The following is a 17,403-nucleotide window of genomic DNA, read 5'->3' as shown; positions in this document are numbered from 1 at the left end:
GGAATAGAAGAGATAGGGTGATGGTAGACTAGTCATTAAGAGTCACTAGTCTGAGAAATAGAGCAGGAACAGCAAGAGAACAAATACCCTTTGATGGCATAAAGGAACTGAAGTCAGTAGTGAACTGATAGAACCTTATTTTTAAATATAGAATTTGAGGAGTAGAACTGGGGATAGAAAGATACCTCAACAAACAGAACATGTTGGGTGCAGCAGCAGAGGCCAGGAAGTGAGGTGAAAGAATAAGAGCATCGGAAAACACACATTTGTAAGTCTTATATATAAAAACATACCAGAGAATTTAGAGAGTAGAGCAAAAGGAGAGAAAGAGAGCTCCAGCAGGCAGAACCCATTGCCACAGCAGAGGGTAGAGAATAAAGAAATAATGAGAGATTCAGGAAAGGGTTAACACTGGTCTCAGTAATGACTAGAATTTCAGACTAACCATACAAGAGTTCTGCAATCTGCACAGCACACTGGAACTAGATAAATTCTGTCTTCTCCCTGGCATTTTGTCACAGTGTAATAACAGGAAGGCAATTTGAAAAATTTCTACCTGGATCTGCAGCTTTAAAAGACAAAGATCGCTACATTTTCCTATCTCCAGGAATTCCCAAAAAGGGTCATGTACTAATCCAATGAGTGCTCATCAGGACAGCTGGTTTTGCAATGGGGAAAAATTTGAGTCAAGGATGCAGAGAGCTCTAAATGGTGGGAAACTTGTCAGAGTCACAGAGGAGAAAGAAGTCACTTCCCATTTGTTGCAGTCAATCACAAAGCTGTTAGAGCTCCATGAGGGAGAAACAAGTCATTGCAAGTGATGGCCTGGAGGAGGTAAGTTGTGGAATGTCAGAGACACAGAGGGTGGAGCACACAGAACTCCTAACCAGAGCTGCCAGAGACAAAGACTGGCCAGCAGAAAGTTTTCAGTCTACCCCACCAGGTCCTGAGCTGCAGAGAAGCCCAGAATAGTTATTGTTGGTTCTTCCTATAATCCATACCCTCTGGTTTACTAAAATAATACCACAAAGGAGAAACACAAAAGGCAGATAGTGAAGACCAGGTGGTGCATAGCCAAAGTGGCCACAGAAAGACTTAGTGAGTACAGGTCAAGACCTTTCACTGAAGACCCAAGATTGGCCAGAATAAAGTACTAGAAACCTGTCCTTTTACAAAAGAAATTGCCAGGTGCCAGTGACTCATGCATAAAATCCTACCTACTCAGGAGGTAGAGATCGGGGGATCATGGTTCAAGGCCAACCCAAGAAAATAGTTTGTAAGAGCCTATCCAAAAAAAACCATAACAAATAAGGGCTGGTGGAGTAGCTGAAGGTATAGGCCTTGAGTTCAAACCCCAGCACCACATAAATATTTTCAATTTTAATTTTATTCTCTCAATTTTGGTGTGATATTTTTTGTTTGTGCTCTATAGGATTTTTCATCAGACATATTGGTTTAAATATTTGTGTATAAATATTTAAAAATTACATAATTTCCCTTTTTTCTCTTATTTGGATTTTCTCTCTCATTTCTTCTCCTTTTAATATCTAATTTCTTTGTCTACTTTTGTCCTGTCCTCTTTTCTTTTTTGAGATAGGCTCTGACCATGGAGCCCAGGCTTGCCTCAGAATCCTGAGTGCCGAAATTGGAGGCAAGACCCACCAAACCCAGATTTTGATATTTAATATTTAATCCTCTCTTCTTCCTTCCTTTTCTTTCTTCTTCCCTCATTTTGTTCTTTCTTCCTTCAGTTAGAACAGTTTTCTCTGTCTTTTGTCCCTTCATTCTCTCCCCTTTTAATTTTTTTCTTGATTTTTGTTTTTTGGTGGTGGTGGTTGGAGTCTTTCTTCCTTTTTATTTTCTCTCAATCTCCAACTATCTTACTCACCCCTTCTATTTACTTTTCTCTCTCAACTTTCTCTTTTTTCTAATATTAGTGTTTTTATTCTCTTCATTCCCATCTTATTGACTAATGTTTTCTTTGATCACACAGTATTATTTTTGCTCTTTTTTCATATAATGCCCTTAGTGTTGCAGTGGTAATTGTTTTAGTTGGTTATTACTGTAATTCTGCAGCTGTTTTCTCTATTAGTTGTGGTTGCTATTACAGATAGTTTTCGTCTCTCTGAGTGGTGACGTGGATTGTGCCCAATATAATTAACACATCAGATGTCTCTTATTTGCTCGTGAGAAACTACATGAACCATGTTACAACCTGATTGCTTTCAAAGAAAAATGAGATATATTAAACTTCCAGCCAATGATTTGGTCCCAGACATGCAAAACACAACAAATATGAAAGGACAAGTCAGTGTAAGTCCTTCAAAAGTTCACAGCTGTACAGTACCTGACTCTACTGATAGCAAAGTAAATATAATTCTGGAGAAAGAATTCAAAAGAATGATTAGAAGAGTGATCAATAATTTAGAAAGGACACAAATCAAAACCTGAATGAGTTCACAGGGAATATAAATAAACATCTAAATTAAATAAACAAGACAGTGTAGGATAAGAAAGCAGAAATCAATAGAGATTTTGAAATTTTAGAAAAGTAATGCTCAATAAGTCAAGTTTAAAAAAATTTTTCAGTTGAATTTCTCACCAATAAACTGGATTAAATGGATGACACATTGTCAAGGCTGAACACATAGTAGATTAATTAAAACATTCAGAAAATAATGAAGAAAAATAAGGAAGTACTAACAGAATATATAAGACATCCAGAACATCACAAATAGACCAAATTTATGAATCATGAGCATAGAAGAAAAAGGAGGTACAAGCTAAAGAAACATAAAATTTCTCAACTCTTCAGAAAGATAGTTTCACCAGGTATAGGAGGTTTTTAGAACCACAAACAGACATGAATAAAAAATAACCTTCCCATGTCACATGAAGGTTAAAGTATTAAGTATATAATAAAAGAATACTTAAAACTTCAAAAGAGAATTACCAAGGCATATATTAAGGCAAACTCACCACAATAGTAGCACATTTCTTTTTTTTTTTCATTTTTCTTTTATTATTCATATGTGCATACAAGGATTGGTTCATTTCTCCCCCCTGCCCCCACCCCCTCCCTTACCACCCACTCCACCCCCTCCTGCTCCCCCCCTCAATACCCAGCAGAAACTATTTTGCCCTTATCTCTAATTTTGTTGTAGAGAGAGTATAAGCAATAATAGGAAGGAACAAGGGGTTTTGCTGGTTGAGATAAGGATAGCTATACAGGGCATTGACTCACATTGATTTCCTGTGCGTGGGTGTTACCTTCTAGGTTAATTCTTTTTGATCTCACCTTTTCTCTAGTACCTGTTCCCCTTTTCCTATTGGCCTCAGTTGCTTTAAGGTATCTGCTTTAGTTTCTCTGCGTTAAGGGCAACAAATGCTAGCTAGTTTTTTAGGTGTCTTACCTATCCTCACCCCTCCCTTGTGTGCTCTCGCTTTTATCATGTGCTCATAGTCCAATCCCCTTGTTGTGTTTGCCCTTGATCTAATGTCCACATATGAGGGAGAACATATGATTTTTGGTCTTTTGGGCCAGGCTAACCTCACTCAGAATGATGTTCTCCAATTCCATCCATTTACCAGCGAATGATAACATTTCGTTCTTCTTCATGGCTGCATAAAATTCCATTGTGTATAGATACCACATTTTCTTAATCCATTCGTTGGTTGTGGGGCATCTTGGCTGTTTCCATAACTTGGCTATTGTGAATAGTGCCGCAATAAACATGGATGTGCAGGTGCCTCTGGAGTAACAGTCTTTTGGGTATATCCCCAAGAGTGGTATTGCTGGATCAAATGGTAGATCGATGTCTAGCTTTTTAAGTAGCCTCCAAATTTTTTTCCAGAGTGGTTGTACTAGTCTACATTCCCACCAACAGTGTAAGAGGGTTCCTTTTTCCCCCGCATCCTCGCCAACACCTGTTGTTGGTGGTGTTGCTGATGATGGCTATTCTAACAGGGGTGAGGTGGAATCTTAGTGTGGTTTTAATTTGCATTTCCTTTATTAGTAGCACATTTCTTAACAAAAACTTTAACATCAGTAGGACATGGGAGGTAGTGCTTTAAGACTGAAAGAAAATAAATATCAACCTAGATTACTTTATCCAGCAAAGTTATCCTTCAAAATCAAAAGATAAGTAAAGCCCTTCCATAGTAAACACAAAATAAAAGAATTCATGACAACTCAGGCAGCACTGCAGAAGACACTTAAAGGAATCCTACACATATAATGGAAAGAGAAACGTACTATGGAAAAGAATAAGTCTCATAGAAGAGCAGATAAGCAAGTGAGGATTGGGGAAGAATCTGACATCACAAAAACAGCAAAATGAAAAAAATGGAAAGAAAAAAAACCAGCAAAATGACAGGAATTACTACATACCTTCCAATAATACCTCTGAATGTTAATGATCTCCACTAGTGAACTGATAGATATAGAATGGGAGGTTACATTTAAGAAAAAATAAGGCTCAACTATATTCTTCCTGCTGAGATGTGCCTCACTGGCAAAGACAATCACAGCCTGAAAGTGAAAGGATGGGGAAAATATTCCAAGACAATGAAACTTAAAAGGAAGCAGGGTAGCCATCCTCATACTGAGCAAAGAAGACTTCAAAACAAAAAAACAAAAATAATCACTTCATATGATATATTCGATACATTGTAAGAACCTTTATAAATGTACAATGTTCACCCATTCAGCACAGCAATAATAAAAAATAAAATAAAAAAGATCACTTCATATTGATAAATGGAAAAATCCATCAAGAGAACTTGAAAAGGGGAAATATATATCCACCAAAAGAAAGTGCACCCAATTTCATTAAAAAATACTGGATAAAAAGAACCAGACAGACCTCCACAAAATGATAGTTGGTGATTTCAATTCCCCATTCTAACAAATAGATGTTACCTAGACAAAAAATTAACAAGGAGACACCAGACTTAAATGTTACTATAGATTAAATGGACTTAATAGACATCTACAAAATATTCCACTCAAAAGCTTCAGAATTAACATTCAGCTCAGCATTCATATGGAAGGGAACAAGACCTGAATAGCCAAAGTAACATTGAGTAATGAAATCTCAACAAATGCTGGAGGTATCATAAAACCTAGCATGGTACTGGCACAAAAACAGACACACAGATCAAAAGAAATAGAATAAAGGACCCAGAAACAAACCTACAGAGCCACAGTTAGAGACATCTGATTTTTGACAATGGTATCAAAAGCATAAATTGGAGAAAAGACTGTATCTTTTACAAATAGTGGGTGGAAAATTGGTTATCCATTTGAAAATATGAAAACTGCATCCTACTTCTCATTCTTTATAAATATCAACTCAAAATTAATCCAAGACCTTAATGTAAGACCTGAAAATTTGAAATAACTAGAGAAAAATAGGGATAATATTTCAATATATAGGCATGGGTGATTACTTTCTGAATAGAACTCTAATAGCTCAAGAAATAATAGCAATAGTTGATAAATAGGACTATATTAAGTTTAAATGTTTTTGTAATATAAAAGAAATAATAACCAGAATGAAGATGCAGCCTAAGAATAGGAGAAAATATTTGCCATCTATTCATCCAACAGAGGATTAATAACCAGAATATATAAAGAACTCAAAAATTAAGCACCAAAGCCAGGAGTGGTGGCTCACATCTGGAATCCCAGCTATGAGCAAAGCATGGATAGGAGGATCAGTCTGATCCAGGACAAAAGAGCAAGACCCTATCTGAAAAATAACTAAAGCAAAAAGGTGTGGAATGTGACTCAAGTGATAGAGAGTTTGCCTAGCAAGTGTGAGGCCCTGACTTTAATCTCTAGTGCTGCCAAAAAATTAAACTTGAAAGAACAAATAATCCAATCAATGGATGGGCAAGTGATCTGAACTGAACCTTTTCAAAAGAAGAAATACAAATGGCCAACAAATACATGACAAATTTTCAACAAATCAAAACTACATTGAGATTCCTTCCTGCCCCATCAGAAAACAGAAGTTAGTTCAGCAACAGGAGAGTATTCTAACTCCAATACAGCAGTAGCCAAATATATAAATCAAATATTAATACATCTAACATGAGAGATCAACTCTAGTGCATTATGGTAGAGAATTTAACAACCAAATTTCAGCAATAGATCATTCAGCAGAAAATTAACATAATTAATAGTGTAGTTAAATTACACTCAAATAAATAAATAAAATACACTCTAGACTAAAGGAACCTAATATATTTCTACAGAACATTGCATCCAACAAGTTCATTTCATCCTCAGCAGCACAGTAAAAGTTAATCAATCAGTCATAGAATAAATCTTCAACAATTATAATCAAAATCATGTGTTAAAGTTTGGATCTGGAATGTCCCCAAATATGTTAATGGCTTGTTATTCAGAGTGGCCCTTGTTGGTTGGTGGTGTACCCTTAAAGTGTCCATCAACAGATCAGTGGATAAACAAGTGCAAGAAATGGAAATGTAAAGTGATATGGCCACTCCAAAAACACTTGAACAGTTTCTAAACATGTTGGAGTTAGCATATGACTGAGTAATTCCAAGCCTAGGTATATAACCAAAAGAATGAAAAGAGGTACTCAAACAAAAGCCACAGACTTCACAATAGCAAAACTACTGGAAATTCTTCAAATGTCTATCAACAGAATAATGGATCAGCAAAATGTGGTGTATCTATAAACAATGGAATATTATCCAACCATTAAAAAATCAATGAAAGGAACCCTGTATGTTCAAATAAATTCCAAAATCATGTCAAATCAAAAAAATAAGCAAGATTGAGTTGTAGTATCTTCGAATGCACATTTGAAAGATAACGCTGCAAAAACTCAAGGAAGTCTTTATGTAGCAATCATGATTATAGTTACTTTTAAGGAAAAGGGTGGTTGAGATTGAAGAGACACAGGAGATCATGTGGTGGATGGCTCACAAATTCTATATTACAAGGTACTAATTACAAAGGTGCTGACTTTATAAAAATGATTTTTTGTGCTATATTCTGTATTGTGTTTTATTTTGCAACTTAAATAAATAAAATAAAGATCTAATCTTAGTGAAAAGGCAGCAGCACAAAGCTTCTAGCCTATAATGCCCTTGTCTGGAGCCAACATCCAATTACCATCACAAGGTAATCAGTGCTCTCATTGTTATCACAAACACAGCGAATAAGAGAAAGCTGGTCCTCCAACTACAGGGTTTAGGTAACTGCATCTCCAGGGGTGAGAACAGCTCAGAAAATTTCTGTTTGTTGCATAAAGCCCCCTGTGTAAAGAGTCACACAGAATACTGCTATGGTGAAGTAGTTAATTAACAGCACTAATTGTGCTTGGGTAGTGACCAAGGTGAACTTCAGAGACCAGGTATTCCAGCCAGAAATCAGTCTGTTATGGGAATTGCCTTTTAGAACTGTGTTGGTTTTGCCAAGGTAACTAATGGAAAAGTAGTTAATGGGTCACTTGGGGTTGGCAGCTCTCTCTGCTACTTACCATTTGTTTCTTCTACTAAGAATATTGTTGGTCGTGAAGGGAAATAACAAGCAAATTATAATTAGGTAAAAACAACAGGAATAAAAATGGAGTGAAAACATTACATTTTTAAACCTAACTCTGCATTTCACATTCTACATTAAGAATATCCATAGTCTCCTCACATGACTTTAAAGTTGACAGAGCAAACTGTTGCTTTGCTTGTTTCTCTAATTATTGACATCATTGTGGCAAATGGGAAAACACAATAGAATAAAATAAAACAGAAGTCACAAAAATCTACAGGGGAGAAATGTTTGTGACCCATTTGTCCATTACAATTTTAATTAACAATGATGTAAAGTGTAAGCACCAATGACTGTACCAATAAAGATTTTATAAATGTTAGTTTTAATTTGAACAGAACCATCCAAAGGTTAATTTTCTGTAATAACAGCTTTAAAGGAAAATGTTAAATCCTGAGAAGCCTGTAATGATCCAGAAGAATAGAAGTAGTAAAAAAAAAATTAAGACTAAGTAAATATAAATTAAGAAAGAGAAAATATCTATATTTATTATCTATGTCAACAGTACATTTCCCACTTAATCTTTACTCAAACCATTGGTGGAGCATACATTTAAAGTAGGAAAACAAATCTGGAACTTTAACCAGAGTTGCTCATGTTACCTTCCTGTGTGTGTGTGGAGGGGAGACAGACAGAGACAAGTGTGCAAAGGAAATTTGTGACATTTGTTGATATGCAAGACAAATGCACAGTTATGTAATTAACACAGGGTTCTTAGAGATCAGGCAACTGAGCATATCAGTATGTGGTATTTACATCATAATATTGTAGTCTCAAGTTGGTGTCCCCAAAGCACAGTTTAATTCAACAAATATTTAATGAGTGGCTACAGGAAACCATAAACTCCATAGAGCACTAAAGATACAAAGATAAACAAGGACAATCTGTTCTCAAGAAGCTTACTGTCTCGTGGGAGAACAGACATGTAAAGAGGTCAATCTAATAAAAATTAGTAAATGAAAAACTAGAGAAATAAATCATAATATCTGTTCACAGAGGAAGCATTTCAGGTAAGTCTTTCAATGGCAGTGATGAACTGAGTAGAACACTGAAATTGAGCAAAGATTGTGAGTTTTTCCAAACAAAAAAAGCAACATGAACAAATACCACAAGGTAAGAAGGGTCTGTGGGTCTTCGGCAGCTTGGTATCATTGCCTGGGGATAGAAGAACATTGGTAACAAGAACTGGTGGAAAAGTATCCAAAAAAAGAACTTGGATTAAGTGCAGTTTAAAATACAAAAGATAAGATGGCATTTTGTCTTTCTCAATTGATGCATAATATTTGTGCATATTTTTGAAGTGTAATACAAGGATTTGAACATGCATACATTGCACCATAGTCTAGTCAAAACAACTGGGATTTCCATCTCCTCATACATATATCATTCCATGTATTGGGAGACCTGACTTGTAGTTACAATTTTAAAAATTGAAAGAACATTGAAACATGTCCAAATCATTTTAAGAGCAGGTAGGGGGATTAGGGAGAATGATGGTAAGAATGAACCTAACAAGGTACATTGTAAGCATATATGGAAATGCTACAGTAAGTGCTGGAAGAATGATTCAAGTGGTAAAGCACCTGCCTAGCAAACATGAAGCTCTGAGTTCAAACCCCACTACTGCAAAAAAAAATGTTACAATAAAAATTAATTATACATTCCAGGAATGGGGTAGGGGATGAAAGAGAAAGGTGGAGGGGTGAATTCAATTAGGATATATTGTAAGAGCTTTTGTAAATGTCACAATATACCCCTGGCACAACAATAATAAAAACTGAATAAAAATAAATTTTATATTGTTTTTACCCTACTGTGTTGTAGAACACTACCTCCTATCTAGCAGTGTTTTTTATATTGTCCTGGGTGTGGTACATTGTAGCATTTACCACAGTTCTGACAATGCATCAAATATATCATACTTAGATTCACCACCTCCACCACTCTCCTTTATCCCTCCCTCCCTCAATTCCTGAAATAGTATCAAGTATCATTTTTGCATTTTCATACCTGTGTACACATTTTTGGCACCATATTCACTCTCCTACCACCTTAATCTGCCACCTCTCTAGTGTCACTGGCATCAAACCCACACAACACAGCAGGCAGGACCTGTTCCACCATGATATTCTTCAATTTTTGTAGAAGAAAAAAAGAAGAGAAAAAAGAAAAAAGTATACTTTTGCTCATTTTTGATAAAGGTAGCTCCACAGTGAGTTTTCTTGTGATATTTCCATGTACATTCATAATAACCCTAATTAGTTCATCTCCCATATTCCTTAATTCTACCTTAGTCACTTTATTATGGTAGTTTCAGCATATTTAAGAATTCTTTATTCATCTTTGTATAGACAGTGTATCAACCATATTCATCTTCTTACTTTCTTTCATTTACCCTAACCCCTCTCATATATAACCTTACCTTAGTGTGACCATTTTTCATAATACTGCTATATTTGTATTAGGTCTATGCTCCACATATGAGAGAAAACATGCAGCTTTTGGCTTCTGAGTCTGGCTATATTCACTTAAAGTGATGTTTTCCAGTTCTATCCATTTACCTGCAAATAACAAAATTCCCTTCTTCTTTAAAATTACATAAAATTCCATTGTATGTAAATAACACATTTTCTTAATCCATTCTTCAGTTGGGGGGCATCTTGGCTGTTTCCATAGCTTAGCTATTGGGAATAATGCTGTAATACACATGGATGTGCAGGTGCCTTTATTATAACCTGACTTACATTCCTTTGGATGTATCCCAAGGAGAGATATTATTGGATCATATGGCAGTTCTACTTCTAGTTTTTGAGGAGTGTCCATACTGTTTTCCATAGTGATTGTACTAATTTACATCCCACCAGCAGTGCATGAGGTTCCTTTTTCCCTGAATCCTCACCAACATTCATTATTGCTTGTGTTCTTGATGGTAGCTGTTCTAACAGGAGTGAGGTGGAATCTTCACATGGTTTTGATTTACATTTCCTTTACAGTCAAGGATGGTGAGCATTTTTTCATATGTTTTTAGCCATTTGGACTTCTTCCTTTGAAAAGGCTCTATTCAGTTTATTTATCTATTTCTTCATTGGGTCATTGATTTTTTGGGTGTTTAGTTTTTGAGCACCTCTTCTGGTGATCAGTCTCTTGTCTGATGTATTGCAGGAAAAGATTTTTCTCCCATTCTATGGGCAGCCTCTTTCATCTAGAAACCATTACTTTTGTTGTGCAAAAGGTTTTTAATTTTGTGTCGTTCCATTTGTCCATCCTTTCTCTTAGTCGCTGAGCCATTTGAGTACTATTGAGGAAGTTATGCCTATTAATTACAGTGTATTCCCTGTTCTTTCCTGCACTAGCTTCAAAATTTCAGGTCTTATATTAAGATCCTTAATCCACTTTGAGTTGATACTTGCACAGGGTGAAAGAAATGAATCTAGTTTCACTTTTCTGCATGCAGATATCCCATTTTCCCAACATGTTTTGAAGAGGCTGTCTTTTCTCCATTGTATATTTTTGGCTCCTTTGTCAACAATAAGGTGGGAATAGCTGTATGAATTCATATCTGGGTCCTCTGTTATGTTCCACTTGTCTTCTCATATCTGTTTTTGTGGCAGTACCATGCTGTTTTTATTGCTATGGCTCTGTAGTGTAGTTTGAAGTTAGGTATTGTGATGCCTCCAGCATTGCTCTTTTTGCTCAGTGTTGACTGTCCGTGGTCTTTTCTGCTTCCAAATGAACTTCTGGGTTGATTTTTCAATCTCTGTGATGAATATCATTGGGATTTTGATGGGAATCCATGGAACATGCAGATTGCTTTTGGTAATATAGCCATTTTCATTATATTGATTCTGCCAATCCATGAGCATGGGAGATATTTCCCTCTTCTGTAGTATTCTTCAATTTCTTTCTTCAATGGTTTATAATTTTTATTGTAGAGGTCTTTCACTTCCTTTGCTAAGTTTATTGCTAGGTATTTTTAAGGCTATTCTAAATGAAATTGTTTACCTCTATTCTTTCTCAGTCTGTCCATTCTTGGAATATAGAAAGGTATTGATTTTTCTAAGTTGATTTTGTATCCTGCTACTTTGCTGAAGGTGTTCATGATGTCTAGGAGGCTTTTGGTAGCATTTTTGGGAACTTTTAGGAATAAGATCATGTCATTTGTGAACAGGCATAGTTTGACTTCTTCAATTTGTATGCCTTTTAGTTTTTCTTCCTGTCTTATTGCTCTGGCTAGGAATTCCAAGACTATAATGGGTGGGAATGGGGAGACAGGACACCATTGTCTCATTCCTGACTTTAGGGGAAATGGTTTCAGTTTTTCCCCATTTAGTATGATATTGGTCATAGGCTTGTCCTATATAGACTTTATTATATTGAGGTACAATCCTTCTTTTCCTAGTTTCATCAAAACTTTTATCTTGAAAGAATGTTGAAGTTTAATGAAGGAGTTTTCTGCATCTATTGAGTTGATCAAGTATGATTTGTCTTTGCTTCTCTTAATATGCTGTATTATATTTAATGATTTCTGTATGTTGAAACATCCCTAAAACCCTGGGGTGATGCTGACTTGATCATGTTTATGATCATTTTGATATGCTGTTGATTAGGTTTGCCATTATTTTGTTGAGGATTTTTGCATCTATATTCATTAAGAAGATTGGACTGTAATTCTTTTGTTGTTGTTATTTTGTCCTTATCAAGTTTGGGGATGATTGCAATGCTGGTTTCATAGAATGAGTTTGGTAGTGTTCCTTCCCTTTCTATTTCATGTAAAATGTGTAGGAGTATTGGTATTAATTCTACTCAAAGGTCTGGTAGAATTCAGCAGAGAATCTGTCAGGTCTTGGACTTTTCTTTTTTTGGGGACTCTTTATTAATGATTTAATTTCATTGTTTTAGAACTGTTTAGGTAATTAATATTCTCTTGGTTGAGTTTTACATGGTCATATTTATCTAGAAATTTATCTATTTTTTTTCTATATTTTCCAATTTATTTGAATAAAGGTTATCAAAGTATTCCCTAATGATTACCTGGATTTTCTTGGAATTTGTTGTTATCTCCTCCTTTTCATTTCTTACTTTACTAATTTGGGTCTTTTCCCTCTGCATTTCAGTCATTTTTCCAGGGTTTGTCAGTCTTTTTATTTTTTCAAAGAACCAGCAATTTGTTTCATTGAAACTTTGCATGATTGTTTTGGTCTCTATTTTGTTGATTTCACCTTTATTTTTATTATTTCTCTCTTTCTGCTTGTTTTGGATTTAGCTTGTTCTTGCTTTTCTGGAAGATCATGATGCAGCATTAGATCTTTTTTTTTTAAGATCTTTCTGTGTTTTTAGTATATGCACTCATGGCTATAAACTTTTCTCTTAGCCTGCCTTTGCTGTGTCCCATAGGTTCTGATTAGCTGTGCTTTCATTTTCATTAAATTGCAGGAAATTTTTTATTTCCAACCTTATTTCCTCTATGCCCCACCATCGTTGAGCAATCTGTTGTTCATCCTCCAACTGTTTGAGTATTTTCTGCTGTATCTTTTGTTGTTGATTTCTACTTTTATTGCATAATGTTCAAATAGTATGCAGGGGGTTATTTCAATTTTTTATATTTGTTGACAGTTGCTTTGTGACCTAAGATATGATCTACTTTGGAGAAAGTTCATGGGATGCTGAGAAGAATGTATATTGTGCTGTTTCAGGATAGAATACTCTGTAGACCTCTGTCAATTCCATTTGATGTGTGGTGTCACTCAATTCTCGAACTTCTTTGTTGATTTTTTTGTCTGGGTGACCTGCCTATTGATGATAGAGGAGTACTAAAGTCTCCCAGTATCAGTGTGTTGGAGTCTATCTGTATTTTTAATTTCATTAGTGTATGTTTAATGAAGGTGGTTACACTGACATTGGGTGCATATAAGTTGATAATTGTTATTTCTTCTTGATGTATTGCTTCTTTTATTAGTATGAAGTGACCTTTATTGTATCTTCTGACTAAATTAGGTGTGAAATCCACTTTATCTGATATAGGTATTGCTATTCCTGCCTGTTTGGGGGGCTATTACCTTGGTAAGTCTTCCAGACTTACACCCCATAACAGTGTTTGTTTCAGTTAATTATGAGGGTTTCTTGTAAACAATAGATTGTTGGGTCTTCCTTTTTAATCCAGTTTGACAAACAATGTCTTTTGATGTGGGAATTGAGGCCATTAATATTCAGTGTTAATATTAGAGTTATGTGGTAATTCCTGCCACTTAGTTGTTGCATTGTTTAAGGATTTATTTGTGTGCTGCTAATTCTATCCTACTCTCTGATTACTTGTCTGTTCTCTTAAGGTTTAATATATCATGTCCTTTCTTGACTATGTTTGTTTTAGTTTTCTGTGTGCAGTATTCCTTTCAGAATCTCCTGTAGTGGTGATTTAGTGGTCATATATTGTTTTAGTTTCTGTGTATCGTGGAAGATTTTTATTCCTCCATCAATTTTGAATGATAGCTTTGCTGGGTAGAGTGTCCTAGGACTAAAATAGTTTTCTTTCAGTGCTCAAAATACTTTACTCCATACCCTCCATTTCCTTCATTTTCCAATAAATCCTCTATTGAATTGTAGACTTTTGAGAGGTTATAGTCCCATAACTTCTTCCCACAATGTTTCTGTTTTGTGATGTTCCTCTGTTATTGATTGGCTAGTTGGGGGTTTTAATCACTTGTTATTTTTCTTTTGACATAATTACTGTGGCTAAATTAGTTGTTAGCTTGGTTGATGTGTGATTTTTATTCCCTGACTGGGGGGAATAATTTAGCATTAACAAATTCACAGGTTCAATGCCAAATCAGTTATTTGCATTGATATATAGAGAACCACTATAAACAGTGGGTATTGGGGGGGATAGCAGTTGTTTGGAAAGAGACAGATACTTAGGTAATTAAAAAGATTGAGCTTGGGACAAATGGGGATTTGGTGAGGAGAAAGTAGTGAGCGTTATGTGGGCTATAGGGTAATAGGGCACTAATGTGTGCTAAGGTGTAGTTTGGTTTTTATGAGTGAGGATACTTTTGTCAGGGATTGCATAGGGATTGGACAGATGGGGGTAATGTGTAAAGTTGGTATATTAGACTATTCAGGATGTGGTGAACATGGAAAAAGTAGAGGCAGTGGGATAAAAGGTAAGGGAAGGCAAGGAGGGGAAGGTGAAGACAGGAGTTGAGAATGGAAAATAGGGCATAAAATTGTTTGGGGATAGAAAGGAAAGTGGGGACAGAGAGGGCCAAGCAGATTGCTATTTGGATAGAAAGGAAGAGGAAAATAGCACAAAAAAGCAGAGAAAATGAAGAGAGTTAGAATAAAAATAATTAAATAACAGTACTAAAATTAAAAATACTAAATAAAAAAGGGAAAAATCAGTTCACTGAAATCTCTGGACTTATTTCTCTGACTTCAAATCCTAGTGCTGGTATTTTCGACAGAGGCTTTTTTAGTGTCTCTGGCCATGAACAAGGTTAGTATGCTGGACTCTGTAACAATGGATGTTGCCCTCCTTATTGGACAGCCTTGTGGGAAGTCAACTCAGGGCATCTGAGTCCAGTGTTTCCTCAATGTGATGTGCCATCTGGTGCAAGTGGTATCTCTAAAGTGGTATAAGGAAGCTGGTTTGTGAACCATCACTGGTCCTTTCTGCCCAGAGGACAATTTGCAATTGAGCTCTATAATTGCTCACTTTCCAGCTCACTAATAGATTCTCAAAGGTGGTCAATATGTTTCTGATTTCACCAGGCCATGGCTGTGTCACTCCATTGCCAATTGAGTTCTGGCAGTTCAGCCTCTCCCCCAACAAGGTAAGGCAACTCATCATTGTGCCATGCCCCAATCCCACCAGTTAAGCTGTGTTTTACCCTTCCCCACCTGGGAGGTTGGCTCTGTACTTTGCCCCACCTCTGCCAGCCAGAAGGGAATTAGGTTCTCTGTCTATGGCATTCAGTTTTTTTTCAGGAAGAGAGGTACAATCTGCCCACCCTCTTTTCTATATTATGTGGTTATCTCATTGGCATGTGGTCTGTGGCACTCACCTGTTGTGGTTGCAGATTTACTCTGGCATGGTTGGGTCCAGGTCAGTGGAGTACATGTAGGCTGTATCCATATAATTTAGGTCCATTTTTTTTCTAAGAATTCGGAATGCATCATTAGGTGCATATAATTCAGTTTGTTTGACAGTCCTTTTCTTTTTTCCAAAAACAAGAAAGGAAAAAAAGTTACCAGACGCTTTCCCCAAGGCAGAATGGTGGCTGTGCTGGTCCCAGCCAGTGCCAGGACTTTCCGAGCTGTTATCTGCAACTAAAAGCTATTTTAATGGTTAGTGGTTGAACTTAACGTGCACCCTATGCTTTGGAGGTAATTTAGTTGGCTAAAAACGTCAGAATTACCCAAGTCTAGCTATCAAGACTCTGAAGTGTTTTTCTGAAATTGTGGAGCTCAGAAGCTCAGGAAAGCGTGTGGAAATCAAGCTTTCCATAGCTATCCATTACCTTGGTTCTCCTGTGTTTTTATACCTGTCATCTAACCTCTTTATCTCTCCTCCCTACCCTTACTGTGCTCCAAGAAACACTATTCTACTCTGTTCATATGGTATCAACAGTTTTAGTTTCCACAAATTAGTAAGAACATGCAGTATTTGTATTTCTATACCTCACTTATTTAATTTCACATGATGTCTGTCATTCCATCCATGTTTTTGCAAATTATATTGTTATTATTATTATTATTATTATTACTTGGAGTTGAATAATTATCTACTATGTATGATTAATTATAATGTTGATTGTCATTTTTGTGTGTGTATATATGTTATCATATTGAGATTAGTTCTCTTCTACTCCATGTTTTTTGAGTTACTATTAGAAGCAGTGTTAAATGTTAAAAATGTTTTTTTCTGCAGCTACTGAGATAAAGTATAGGTTTTTTCTTTTATTCAATTACTGTGTCTAATTGTATTACTTGATTTTCTAACATCAAACCATGTTTCACTTAGTACTGATGTACTTTTCCTTTTGAATATTATTGGATTTCTTCCACTAATATTTTCTTTAGAATGTTCATTCAATATGTTAGTCTGCAATTTTATTTTAATGTTTTCTTTTAATATTTGGGGAGCCTTAAAAAAGAAAGTTGGAAAGAGTTATGTCTTCCTAAATCTCTAAAAGAATTTCTGTAAGTAAGACTTGCATTATTTTTCATTAAATATTCAGTAGAAAGGCCAGCTACAGTAGCTCATGACTGTCACCCCAGCTGTTTGGGAGGCAGAGACCAAGAGGATAACAGTTTGAGGCCAACCCAGGCAAAAAGTTAGCAAAACCCATCTCAACCAACAGCTGGGTGGAGTGATCAAATTCACCCACTTTGTGTTACTCTTTCTTAACTATTCTCTCCTGTCTCCTCCTTTTAAAAGAATTTATTGGGTTTCACTGTGTTATTTTCATGCACATGTATACTGTACACCTGTAATAAGCAACACCCTTCATCCTGTACAACCACTAGTGCTCTCCTCAAATGGTCCCCTTTCGTCATAATGTTACATATTTTGGTCTAGATTTTGCATAAGATATTTGTATTTCTAAATTCAGTGTATCTCATTTAAGATAATGATCTCCAGTCCCAACCATTTACCAGAAAATAACATATTTCACTCTTTAGAGATGAATAATCCTGCATTATCTATGTGAACCACATTTCCTTTATCTAATCTTTGGTTATTGAGTACCTAGTCTTGTTTCATATCTTTGAAATAGTGCTGCTAAAAGCTTGGTTGTGCAGGCATCTCTCTTGTATGTTGATAT

The sequence above is a fragment of the Castor canadensis genome, chromosome 2 (assembly GCF_047511655.1).
Source record: "Castor canadensis chromosome 2, mCasCan1.hap1v2, whole genome shotgun sequence".
Lineage (NCBI taxonomy): Eukaryota > Metazoa > Chordata > Mammalia > Rodentia > Castoridae > Castor > Castor canadensis.
The sequence above is the reverse complement of the archived record's forward strand: the minus strand, read 5'-3'. Positions refer to the sequence as shown.